This window comes from Cricetulus griseus, chromosome 3 (assembly GCF_003668045.3).
Source record: "Cricetulus griseus strain 17A/GY chromosome 3, alternate assembly CriGri-PICRH-1.0, whole genome shotgun sequence".
Taxonomy (NCBI): Eukaryota; Metazoa; Chordata; class Mammalia; order Rodentia; family Cricetidae; genus Cricetulus; species Cricetulus griseus.
The window spans coordinates 197,002,235-197,015,975 of record NC_048596.1 but is presented as its reverse complement, the minus strand read 5'-3'; the positions used below and the strand labels follow the sequence as shown (position 1 = coordinate 197,015,975).

At 51.6% G+C, this 13,741-nt stretch overlaps 1 protein-coding gene across 4 annotated transcripts in view; it reads right to left on the bottom strand.

Annotated features, from left to right (window-relative positions):
* The window catches only part of Gse1 (Gse1 coiled-coil protein), a 344,296-nt gene that overhangs the window by 188,678 nt on the left and 141,877 nt on the right, over positions 1-13,741 (bottom strand). Inside the window, exon 1 of one of the 4 annotated variants that reach the window (XM_027410725.2) lies at positions 2,697-2,987. The exons of 2 other annotated variants lie outside the window; for them this stretch is intronic. The gene's annotated coding sequence lies outside the window, so the exon portion shown is untranslated. Of the gene's footprint in view, positions 1-2,696; positions 2,988-13,741 lie in introns of those variants that run through there. One more of the 4 variants, XM_027410728.2, reaches the window with a different exon arrangement.

Genomic DNA, 13,741 nt, shown 5'->3' with positions numbered 1-13,741 from the left:
AGCCAGCACACACCTGCTATCCTAGCACAAAAATTGAGGCAGGAGGATTCAGTTTGAGGGTAGCCTGGGCTACAAGTGTCAGAGCAGGTCTCAACATACACAAAGTCACACCAATGTGCAATTTACAGCAACTTCTCCCTACTCTGAAGTCCTGGGCATAGGCCGGGAGACATGTTTCACAAACTGTATGTAGAGGCCAGGTAGAGCTAGTGCTATCATTCTGTCAGTTAGGGAGCCTTCTGGATCTTTCTTCTACAGAACAAATGAAAGAGAAGACCCCAAGCAGGGTCAGATGTCAAGCCTGAGCACAACAGCCTGATGGAAATGTGCACTTCACACCCTATGTGGCAGACATGGAAGCTAGACCTGGTGGGATGGTTCTCATCTTCTGGCCTGAGTCCCGTAGGTGTCCCCTTCCTACCATGTACACATGCAGAGCAGGGATGAGGACTCAGAGCTACTGCCATTCATGAGTCACTTGGGGACTTGGTCACTACAGCCAGGATCAGCTGTGTGTCCCACCCCTTCCCAGACTGCCACATACCTGTGCAGATCTGCAGGTGCTCAAGGAGCTCACTGACATGAGTGGGAGGAGTCTGGACGACCATTGATGGGAACCTGTGAGGTGCCCACAGCCCTTGCTGTCTATAGGCACAAGTGACCCTAACAAGAAACACTAGAAACTCCACTGGAAGGGTGAGCTGCCATTCATGGCTGTGACAGTTGGGGAGGGGGTGATACCAGTCTGCCTGCCTTAGGAACATCTGAACCCCTTTCCAAGCTGGCTATGTCACATGCAGGTAAACACTCATACACATAAAATAAATCTTTAAAAACATGTTTTTTTTCAAGTAAAAAGGTGTCTGGGGTGTAGCTTGATGGAAAGGAATTTTCTAGCACACACAAATCCTCAATACTACGAAAAAATTGCCACAAAAATGAGCAGCCACATGAGAGGTGACCACATGAGGAAGCCATGTGACAGGCAGGGAACTGAGCACAGCCAATGCCCAGCAAGGAGCACAGCTCCCATAGGACCAAGTTCTACCACCAGCTACGGCACAGATTGGCACATGGACTCAGTCAAACCTTCAGTGACTGACACCTTAGCCCCAAGGGGTCATGAAAGGAGACTGAACTCCAGTCCACACAGGCCATGGGAAGGAGGAAACTTTAGAGTCTGATTCTTGGTGATTCATTCCTGGGCTAGAGACCACAGATGCTCCTCTCGGCAGCACACAGCAGGTCACATGTCCTGTGGACTGGCGCCCACTCTGCAAGCTTGTAGGGCTGGCTCCCATGCCCATTTTCACCCTCAGTAGTGAGGGCCCAGCCCACCTGGGCTCCCAGTCAAGCTAGTGTGATCTGGCAGCCTGCCCAGCTCGTTGCCTCCATTCAGACTGGCCTCTGGCCTCTGCACATGGCCTGCTTCCAGGGCTCACAGGAGCCACCCTTAAATGGCTCCCTCTTTCCACCCCACCTCCCAAAAGAACATCTTTGGGTGGGAGGGTTTCATGCTGTTTTAACTGCACATGCAAGTGCAGATCCTATTTCCTGGGGGTTCACCTCCTGAAGGCTAGAGATCTGGTGTGGGAGTCTGATCTTGCTGTTTGCACACAGACTGCTAGAAACATGGAGGGCAGAAAGCTTGACCCAGGGACAGGGTAGACCCAGACTATGAAACAGTACTTTCCATTACAAGTATCCCAGGAGGAGGCAGAGAGGGACTCAATGTTCACAGGGGATGGCTATGCATAACTGGCACCAGGACAGATCATAGTTTCCCAGGCCATAGGACATACACCAGCTCCAACTTGTATGTAGTGTCATGTGCACACAGTGGGTACGCAATAAAACCTTCATACACTTCTCAGCTGAGGACCCAACAGCCCGCCACCTGTCAGCACATACTAGCTGGTGATCTTGCCCTGTGTAACCACTAAGACTACCAACAGCAGGGCCTAAGCCACATGCCTGGGCCTGGCACCTTGGCCTCTCTGGGCCGGACAGTCTACCTGACACCTCACTCCTGGGAAGGCACCCAGAGGGAGGTATTGGTAGATCTCTGTGGGTCAGAAAATCTAACCAAGCCCCTGATTGACCCATGTGGCTGGTGCAGCCACTGCCTGGCTCTCCTTGTAGCCATTTGAGGCTTCCTGAGAACAAACACTAAATCCTCCTGGCCTGTTCAGCTCCATTCCCATAAATAATAGAGAATCTTTTTATTTACTGACAGGTTGTAAAAGTATCGGGGAGAGTGAAGTGAAGTGAGGGGCTGCTAAATAATAAATGGGCAGGCTCCACCCTCGGCACACCCCCACCCGGTCCCTCTGCCATCACCAGGGCTGCTTCCTCTCATCCAGGAAGGGCTGAGAAAGGTCTCTATATATGGAGCTGGGACTCTCAGGGTGCCAGGTCTAGATCTGGGTATTCTCCTCTGACAGATGTTTGCATGTTCGAAGGTGGGGCACCACCGAAGCCCTTTCTAGACACACACAGACATACAGATGCATACACAGACATACACAGAGACACACTGTACATACATGTACAGACACATACATGGATATAGACATAGACATAGAGATACACGGACACAATCACAGATTCAGGCACACATGGAAAGAGACACAGACACACATAACAGACACAAAATGACACGCAGATAACCCATATACAGACACAACTGTACTCACGTAGATACCTCCCCTGTCTCGTATCTCTCAGCAGGGTGGGAGAGCCAAGGGTTTCTGGTCATAGTTCTGTTTTCCTGGTTCTTCAGGACCAATGTAAGTCCGGCAGTCAAACAGTTAACAGTCTGAGAAGGAGGCCGCTGGTGGCCCTGGCTCTGATGGGACCTCTCTGCACTGACTGCACAGGCAGCAACTATCAGGGAGAAGTGTGTTAACTGGTAACAGCTGGGGCACGGGGAGCCTGCCCCACCTACCACAGCTATCCTAGGGCTGTGTCACTCCCTGACTCACAGAAATCACACTCAAGAGTGAGGACCTCTGCTGTCCCCATGCCTAGGGCAGCGCCCAGCATGTGAGTGCCCTCCTCCCCCACAGATGTGAGCCAAAGGCGTGAGACTGGATACTGCTATCATCCCACTTTATAGCTTACAAAATGGAGGCAGGAGCATGTTGAATACTTGTAAGTTTATGAAGGAGCCAGAAGGGGCTTTCAAGAGCTCCAAGAAAGGGGTGTTGGATTTGAGGTAGGTGGGAGCACTATGCCTTGCACTTCGGCAATGAAACAAATGTTGATAATATGACATTGTGAGGCCTGCAATTCACACAGAAGTCTACCATTCTGAAGGCACAAAGACCCTGCTGAGTAGCTGGAGAGGCACCTTGCTTGAAAACTCCTTGGGAAACTCCAAAGGGCTCTGAAATGTAACACACACACACACACACACACACACACACACAGAGATTGAGCATGTGCATATACACATGACAGACAGCACACACACAGGTAAGCAACAGAGGTAACTGATTCCACACATGCACAAACAAATGAACATACATGTGAACACACACACACACACACACACACACACACACACACACACACACACACACACACACACACACACTACACTTATACCCATGTATACCCACATCAGCTGGAATACTACACATACACATTACATGTGTTCCCACATAAAAGTTCATGTACACATCCCCTCACCATGCAAATACAATCACTAGCAGGCCCAGAGAAATCTTGTTGTTTACCACAAATACCCAGAATAGGCCTTTAAGAAATCTGCTCCCCTTTAGCTTCAGCCCCGTTGTGGCATCTGGAATAGGTCCCTCCCCCTGTTCCAATCTGTATCGTGCATGTTTCATCATTACTACAATGAAATGCCCATAGATGAGTAATCTTACAAAGAAAAGAGGTTTCTGTAGCTTGCAGACAATCTGGTGACAGTGTTTGGTATAGTCCTGAGGTGGTGTAGCTATGTGGGCAAGCCTCTGGCCCCTCTTCTTACATAGCCACTAGGATTAGTCATAGGCCCTGCCTACCAAATCCCAGTGTGTCCCCAAGAGCCCCACCTCTGAACACCACTCACCTAGGATGGCAGAACAGGGTTCAAAGCCAATACAGAGCCCTTGGGGATACACTCAAACTACACCAAACCAGGTGCTCCCATTTTACAGCTGGACAAACTGAGGTCCCAGGTCTCGAAGCAGTGTGCCTGGGCAGTGCAAAGATTGGCCTGGAAACCCTGAGGATACACTATGGCCTTACAATCCCTCCCCTTTGGGAATCAAAATCAACTGATCTGTTGGTGGAGCTTGGGCCTAAGATCCTTGTAAAAAGTAAGTTCTGTGAACTAAAGAGTGATGTCTATTCTTCCAGAGCTCTGAGCTTGGTTCCCAGAGCCACCTGGAACTGCAGCTCCAGGAGATCTGATGCCCTCTTTTGGCCCCCTTGGGCATTGTATTCACAGGTGCACACTGCCCCACAACCAACACACAAATACATATAATTAAGAATAAAAAAACTAGCCGGGCGTTGGTGGCACACGCCTTTAATCCCAGCACTCGGGAGGCAGAGGCAGGCGGATCTCTGTGAGTTTGAGACCAGCCTGGTCTACAAGAGCTAGTACCAGGACAGCCTCCAAAGCCACAGAGAAACCCTGACTCGAAAAACCAAAAAAAAAAAAAAAAAAAAAAAAAAAAAAAAAAACTTAGGAGGGGAAGGAAGATGTCTCTAAGAGAGGTTTTCAGGGTCAGTCTAGGAAAATGTCTCATTTAAAACTAGACATTGGGGGCTGGAGAGATGGCTCAGAGGTTAAGAGTACTGGCTGTTCTTCCAGAGGTCCTGAGTTCAATTCCCAGCAACCACATGGTGACTCACAACCATCTGTTATGAGATCTGGTGCCCTCTTCTGGTGTACAGATATGCATGGAGGCGGAATATTGTATACATAATAAAATAAAAATAAAATCTTAACGCCTTTAATCCCAGCACTCGGGAGGCAGAGGCAGGCGGATCACTGTGAGTTCGAGGCCAGCCTGGCCTACAGAGCGAGTGCCAGGATAGGCTCCAAAGCTACACAGAGAAACCCTGTCTCGAAAAACCAAAATAAAATAAAATAAAATCTTAAAAAAAAAAACCAAGAAAACTAGACATTGGGGCTGCAGAGAAAGCTCAGCCAATGAGGTGCTTGCTATACAAGCATGAGGCCTTGTCCCACACCAGAACCCACATAGAAAGCTGGGTGCTGTGGATGGGTCATGCTCATAACCCCAGCACTGGCCAGACCATCAGGAGGATGAGCCCTGCCCTCCTCAGCTCAGTCTCCAAACCAGGGCCCTGTCCCTAGAGAAGGATGAGGGAGGAGGCCCAGGTGTGGAGCGGGCCGCGTGAGAGGGCCAGATGGCTGCTTGTGGCAGGTGGTGCCTCCTGCCTTGTCAGACGCTCTGGGAAGCCCAGGGCTGAGTCAGGAAGCCCAGCTCCCTGTGTGGAAGGTGACTTTGGAACTTGTGACCTGGACATGACAGCTCAGGAAGCAGGAAGCTGGGTGCTGCCTCTAGGGTTAGTTCCCTGACCAGCCTTGGGCCACTGGTGACCCTGTGAGCCAAGCAGGGACACCTTAGGCCTGGCTTCTGGGACAGGTCACCTTTCTTACTTCTCCTCTCCTCCAGAGTTTTTGCCCTTTTCCTTCCACTCAAGGAGAGTGAGCGCAGCTGCCTCAGACCCTGCCCTGCCCTGGTAGCCCCGAAGACTCTCTGTCCCCCCTCTCTCCTCAACCACCTCTGCAGATCACCTTGTGTCTCTCTCTGCCCCATACTGTGCCTCTGACTCTCTCGTCTTGCAAGCTCTGTACAAAAGGAGATGGAATCTTTTCAGTCTGCAGCTACAGCCCCAGATGTGGCTTTCCTGGTTTCAGCCTTGCCTGTGGTAAACTCAAGTCCCAATAGCACCATTCCATTTGAGAAGCCCCTGGGTAACCCCTCATGACTTGGAGGGGACCTGGCAATGACCTAAGAACCCTGAACCAAGTATAGTCCTTTCCCAGCTTTAGGGACCGGGAATCTGCTGGCCCTGGGGCCTTCCCATGGTCTCAGCAGCTCCACGGGCATAGGAAGACACTGGCAGCTGATAGAGGGGGTCATGTGTTTACCTCCTCCAAGTGCTCAGGACAGTGCCATGGGGCAGGGAGACAATGCAACTCTGGCACCATGGCGGCACGAGAGAGGGTCTAGAGCCCATGCCAGAATCTGTTCACTTGGGTTTGTACTCAGCTCTTAAAAGCAGACTCCCTCCCACTGGCTGGCTCCCCCTTTCCTGCTGAGCTGTTTGGAGGAGGCCTTGCTGTGCTCCCACAGTGGCTGAGTCTGCATCTCACCTCCTCCTCACAGGGCACAATGGGTTCCCAACACAGATGGACCACAAGCTGGGAATGAGGACTGGCTGAGGCCAAGGAACGGGCAGCCTGGGAACTCGGCAAAGATCTATTTGTATCCTTGTGAACATGCTAGAAATAGGAGGCTGGGATGGGGGGGCATTTTGAAATTGTGCAGGTATATAGCCAAAGGACAGGGCCGCCAAGTCTTCAGATCTGGTTGGGGGACCTAGCCGGCCAGGCCTTCCAAGACACCCCTCCTTTCTCCAACTGCTGATCTATTCTGGGCGGGCTCTGGGCTCTGCTCCAGGCCAGGCTGGGAAAGGGGCCGAGGCTGGGGAGGAGGTGGCAGGGGGTGGTGGTGACAGGAGCTGTTCTGGGCAGGCCCCTGGAGAGCGTGGGCAGGGGAGGACAGAGCTGGCAGAGGGAAGAACCTTTATTAAGAATGAGTCAAAGACCAGAAGGATTTTCTCAGGAGCCCTGGCGAGAAGGGAGCCCCGGAGCCCTGCCGCAAGGCTGGGCATAGTGCCCAGCTGCCAAGCCAGAGGGGGGGGGAGCTGGGCGCCGGCCATGGGGCGGTGTCTCCAGCCAGGACACATGCCAGCCTGGGGCCATCCTGGCTAGGCCTCTAGACTCTGAGGCCCCTTTTTATAGTTGTTTCACCTTTGTGTAACTGGAACCTGTTCTCCAGCCTCAGTCTTTCCACCTGTGGAATGGGAGGATCTCTCTCTGTGAGCCAAGACTGGAGACCAGCCATGAGGGGTGTGTATGTGGGGGGGGGGGAGAGAACTCAGCTCTCCTTGGATGTCCACTTTGACATTCCCTGGGATTACTGCTGTTCTGAAGCCCTAGAGCTCTGCAGCCTACAGCTTAGATTTTCTTGGCATGAACGAATCCTAACTGTCCACTCCCTTCTCACTCTGAAGTTTATAGCCAAGTTCATATCCTTATCCTGCCTTTCCTGCTCTGCCCTGCTGTGACCTACCTTCTCTTCCCAGGTCCCTTGGTGTGCCCATGTATTTTACCAGATACTTCTCTCTGCTAGCTTAATCCCCTGCTTAAGCCACCTCCTCCAGGATCAGCCTGGCTGTCAGAGAAGGTGCGTGGTGTCCTGCTGTAGGAGATACTTTGGGGGATGTTGAAGGGGACAAGTGAATCATACTAGGTCCCCACAGCTTACGAAGAGCAAGGCAGAGGGCCTAGAAAGAGGGCTCAGCAGTTGATGCTCTTTCAAAGGACCAAAGTTTGGTTCCCAGCACCCACACAGTGGCCCACAACCATCTTGGGGATTGGTTACTTTCTGATGCACATACATTCAGGTAAAACACACATATATCAATGAAAAAAAATATCTAAAACATTTTTCTTTTAAATAGAAGGATGGGGCCTGGCTCCAAGCAGGGTCTAGAACTTTGAGGACAAAGGGAAAATCCTGAGGGCAGCCCATCATGCCCTCTCCCCGCAGGGACTGAGCAAGGCATTTGCTTTGAATACTGCTCCTCTGGCCCTTTTCCTGTTAGCACAGTAGCGGCCATCCCCCAGCCTCCATGAATTCTCCCTCTACACCCATCAAATTAGAGCAATGTCCACCGGGCTGCGCAGCCCTGATGGGTATTAAACTTTAATGAGCACTAATGGCCTTGGCCTACTTCACCAGCACAGGGCTACTTACTACTGTTTAATTTCTCAGACCTGACCCCGCTCCCTCCTCTCCTGCTACCCCCCCATGGCTCCTACCCTGCAGCTGGGCCTGACCTTGAAGGTGTGTCTTCAGTCTGTCCAGCTGTTCACAGTCCAGCAGGAACAGCACTGCTGCCATCCACTGTTGTCTTAAGTGACCCCAGGCTCTCAGGTAGGTTAGACATGCCAGGTGGTTTCTAAGAAGGCACACTCTGCTGTACGTGGACATAGCTCCCATCAGTCCCAGAACCCACCAAATCACATTCCTGTGAGTCTGCATTCCCCAGATGATGGGCAAGCCCTTGGTGCCCCTGGCAGCCAGAGGGCCCATGCACCTGAGGCAGGAGCTGAGCCACAATCCCAAGGTCCCAAGCTGGGCCCTCAGCAGGGAATAGAGGGTAGTAGACAGGGATGCTGGACTTGTCCATTGTTCTAGTACTGACCACTGCCTTGTGGATATGGGTTCCTTCTCTTTGTGAGCAATCACATAGAAACGTGAAATGTTCCAGAAGGTTCTAGACTTTTGTCAGCCATGGAGAGATGGCACTTTGTGAAATGAGGTCAGCAGGACACCCTTTCAGGTGCCCCAGTGGCACTTCCATTCTAACATGGGGATACATGAGAGGCATTTGTGAAGTGCCTACTGTGCGTGCTAAGGTACTACACAGACGGAGCTGCGATACCATCAAACATAACTTAAAGCAGGATCAAGGGGACAGCTTGTCTCACAGACACTGGGTCACCAGCCTTCCTTCTGCTCCTCCCAGTTAGGACATTTTAAGACACAGGACACAGACCGTAGCAGGCACTATTCTCTGATCTCCCAGGCAGCTATGGGGACAGAAAACAGCACTCTACTCCAAGTGTGGCAATCTAAGGGAGCCCTGACATTTGCAGCCTCAGACTCCAGCCTCTAGAACCACACTCCTTAGTAACCATCCAGGTTGCCCACCTCATTCCAGTTGCTTCCACAATACCCTGGCTGGGTTATCTGTCTAGGGCCTCCATTTCCGCATCCATCATAGCCGGCAAGTGTACTGTGTAAGACTACCACTAGAACACAGACACCTGAGAAACCCTTAAATCTCAGACACTGTAGCTCACGAAGTAGCTCAGTTGGGAGGGTGCTTGCTCAGCATGCACAACGCCTGAGTTCCATCCCCAACACCACATAAACCGATGTGGTGATGACCATCTGTAATCTTAGGGCTCAGGGGGTGGAGGCAAGAGATCAGAAGTTCAGTGTCATCCTCAGCTGTGTATTGAGTCTGAAGCTAGCCCGGAATACATGGGACCCTGTTTCAAAAGTCAGCAAATAAATAATACCAGACAATAACATTTTAATATTAAAGTGTGTGTGTGTCACGTGCACATGCAGGCACACACGCCATGGCATGCGTAAAGAGATCAGAAAACATTTTGGGGGAGTCAGCTCTTGCCTTCTGCTTGCTTAAAGTAGCACCTTTCTTGTTCTGCCCCTGTGTAGAGTTCTCAGGCTAGCCGGCCCTGGCTTCTGAGTGACCCCGTCTCTGCCTATCTCATTTTAGGAAGGCAGGGTTACAGGAGGGCCAGCCCACCAAGCTCTTTACATAGGTTCTGGGGGTGGGGTGTGAACTTGGGTCATCAGGCTTGTGTTGCCAGCTAGTACTTTACTCCACTGAGCCATCTTCCCAGCCCCAGACAGTGATTTTTTGATTAATGACTTCAGGAAGGTGTAATTCCCTGGGCATTGTGGCACACATCTATAATCCCAGGACACTGGAGGCAGAGGCAGGAGAATTGTCTCAAATTCTAGGTCAGCCTGGACTACAGAGGAAGTTCAAGGCTAATCAGGCTACATAGCAAGGCACTTCCTAAAAAAATGTCATCTTCAGCAATGAACAAAAGAGATTTAACACAGACGGTGCAAACTCTGTTAGAGCCTACAGGCAAATGGCTTTCTGTGTGCTGGGGAAATCAGGCAGCCCGTGCCATTGCCACTCCAAGAATATTCTCACTGCTCAAAAAGAAAAGCCTTCCTGCCAGCCATAGTCCCCAACCACAGCCCCTCAGCCCCTCAGGCCCCCTCAGCCTCTCAGGCCCCCTCAACCCCTCAGCCCTAGACAACAAGTGGTTCACAACAATTAAGTATGACTGCCAGGCACTCTGATGTAAAGCCTTCAGTGTCCTGCTGTGGATCTGAAGTTGAAGTTCAACCAAAGGTCGGACCGTGAGTCTTAGAAGCCCCCATAGAGGCCTGCCGATCATCAGACAGCTTTCCTTTCTTTTTTATTTGTTGTTTTGGGACAGGACCTTGTTGGTCTTGAACTTGGGGGATCCTCCTGCCTCAGCCTCTAGAGCTTGGGGGCTTACAGGCCTGTTCTGTTTGCGTTTGTATCATCATGGAGACCCTGAGACAGGGACAGAGTGTGAGTTTACTTGGAGGGGGGTGTTGTCAGGAGGTGAGAGAAAGAACTAGGGGTCCCTGTGAGGCCCAGGCAGGGTCAGGGGCTCAGATGCTCCCGCCCGCCCTGGCCTGCACCCTTCTTCAGGGTGTGGCTGTTCTGAGTTGTCAGCTGCCTGGTGCTGAGGTCACAGCCCAGGAGGGTGTGGCAGGGAACACACTCCAGCAAGGCTCCAGAGGCAGGCAGCTTTAGTGACAGGTGAGAGAAGTGCTGCTGGATGCCCAGTAGACAGTAGCTACCACCTGCCATAGTGACCTTGAGCAAGAGGGGAGAGCCAGACAGCCTCCCCAATCGCATCCATGTCTATGGACCTGTGGTGACCTTATTTATAAGTACTGTCTTGCTGGGGTAGATTAGCATTCTGTCAATAGGATTTGCATGCGAACCAGGAGTCAGAGTCTGGAATGATGCGACCACAAGCCAAGGAATGCTGGAAGTCAGCCATGTTAGTCATTTCCTCATGAATGTGACAAGATACTTGATGACACTAGTTGCTTACAGGAATAAGGGTTTCCCTGGGTTTGTGTCTCAAAATGTCTCAGTTCATGAGTGGCTTTGAAGTCACAGAGTAATTGTTTGAACATCATGTCAGAAAGACATGGGAGCATTTACTGCTTACGTCACCTCATTGTCACCAGGAAGCAGAGACCTGGCAAGAAACCGAGGTATCTTTCTTAAAGCATCCGCACTCACACACCTGGGCTCCATGCCACCGCCTGACACTTCCCCTACCTCCCACCTTCCCAAAGCCAGCATCAGGGACCAAACCTCTAATGCATGAGCCTTTTGGGGGACACTTTGTATTTTAACCCATAACTCCTAAGGGCTGGGGACACAGCTCAGTGACAGCCTAGAATACACAGGCCTTAGGTTCAGTCACCAGAGCTGCAAAAACAACCTCAACCCTGACACCAGAAGCCGAGGGACCTCACCAGCCCCATCAGGAACCTGGCCCTGCCTAAACCTTGAACTGGACCTCCTGGCTTTCAGTACTGTGGAAAAACATATTTCTGGAACTTCAGACTTCAGTTGTGGCACTCGGTGACAGCTCCTCTAGAAAATGAACCCAGCAAGTCACTGCTCCCCACTAGGTTTCAGTTTCCCCAAGTGGCAAAAAGGTCAGAGCACCAACTCCTTAGGGGGCCACACTGGATGCAGCAGCTAATCAGACTCATTCAGCCTGAAGCCAGAACAGAGGGGTACATGTGACTGACAGTGACCATCCTCCTTGAGGGCTGGCCATCTCCCATGACCCCAGTTGCCCCACAGTGCACTGGGCTGACAGCCCACCAGGGAGGCTGGCGCCTCTTTCTGTCAACTCCTGGCGCCCTGCAGTGGGCTAGGCAGGCGCTGTAGTAAAGCAGACTGCTATCCATCCCAAGGGGCTGACCCTAAGTCTGTCACTCTGCCAGCCTCTCAGGACGCCCGGGGAGACACTAGAGGGTAATGTCATTTCACCCCCATTCCAATAACCTTTGTGTCTAGAGGTGGGTCTGCCGTCAAAGGAGCCAGGAGGGGCCATGGACAGCAGGGCAGCTGTGTTGCTCCCCAGGGGACAGGACAGCAGGGAGACACTGGCGTCAGCTTCATCCCACTGAAAACACCCCCACAGTAAATCTCAGGCAAGGGGCCAAGGCAGGGATGAAATACGAGAGCTTATAAAGCCAGACACCTTTATTGTTCTGAAATGTCTTCCAGCAAGTTATAGGCCCACAGCTTGACCCTGGCCTGTCACTGCTACAGGGGCACGCAAGCTGGTTCTTAGAACCGGGGCTCTAACGGAACTGGCTGACCTCACCAGGGCCACTCTGCCTGCCCAGCCACACACCAGGGTCCCCAGCAGGAAGCTGACTCCACTTTCACCCAGAAAGTAATGAGGTTCCTCCGCCCACATCTTTGCTGGTCACATGCTTGGTCCCCTCCTACACAGGGCTGCAGGCAATGTTTACCAAGAGCCTGCTTCCGTACCAGCGGCTGCCCCCAAAACATGAGACTGTGCTTATCTCAGGGCCGGCCTACTTCCAGTACTGCCTGGTCCCTGAGCCATTGGAATTTGCTCTGTTCCTTGGGGCTCCTGGGGCTCAACAATGCCTCAGTTTCCCCTAAGATAAAACATAGCAAAGAACCTTTGTGCCTGAGCTCAGCCTGCCTGTCTGTGGCTGCCTGTTAGCAACACTGTTCTCAAGGCCTCTCTCTGTGACACGGGGCAGCTGCAGCACAAGAGGACTCAGGAAGGCTAATGTGGGTAGAAGGCTGCACACAGAGGCATGCAGGAGGCTCAATGGCTGGGAAGGTCACTTCCCAGGAAACCCTTGTGGGGAAACAGGAGCCCTTTTCCTGTTGCAGGGTCTCCAGGACAGTGACAGGTGGAGTAAGCAGTCACCTACCTGCCGGAGGAGCTTTGAACTGTGGGTTGACACACCTGTATGTAAATGAGATGCAAATACACCCTCACGAAGTTTCTCAACCAGCTAGCAGCTGTACCTGACTTCCAGGCAGCCCCCCCCCCCACTCCCAGGAGGCTGCAGTCCCAGGCTGGCCAGTGAGGATGAGTCCCTGCTTTGGAAGCCTGTGACTTGCAGGAGTCAGTATCTACCCTCCAATAGCCCCTCCATCCTCCACCCAGAAGCTTTCTTTCCTTCCTTCTTTCCTTCAACTCATGTTCTTACCCATCTGAACCCCTCCCTGTCTTTCCCTCAACCAGCTCGGCCTGTATATATTGAGTATCTCCTTTGCACCATCCTGTGTTCAGTAAGGCAAGACTACAAGAGAAGGTGTCACAAGGGCCCACTTCTTGTCATGTTTAAAAAACTTTTTTTAAAAAACATTTGTGGGGCTTGAGAGATGGCTCTGAGGTTAAGAGCACTAGCTGTTCTTCCAGAGGACCGGGGTTCAACTCCCAGCTCCTACATGGTGACTCACAACCATCTATAATAATGAGATCTGGTGCCCTCTTCTGGCATGCAGGTAGAGCACTGTATACATACATAATAAATAAATATTTATAAAAAAAAAAAAAAAACTAGGGGTGTGTGTGTGTGTGTGTGTGTGTGTGTGTGTTTACCAGTATGTGTTTATATGGAGGTCAAAGGACAACTTCAGAGTTGGTTCTCTCCATCCACCATGGGAGTTCTGAGGATTGAACTCAGTATGTCAGACTTGGCAGCATGCACCTCTATGCACCAAGATATCTTGCTGGCCCCTGTCAGGCCTTTTGTCATAGCAACAAGAACAGTAACTAAGACAGCAGCTTCTG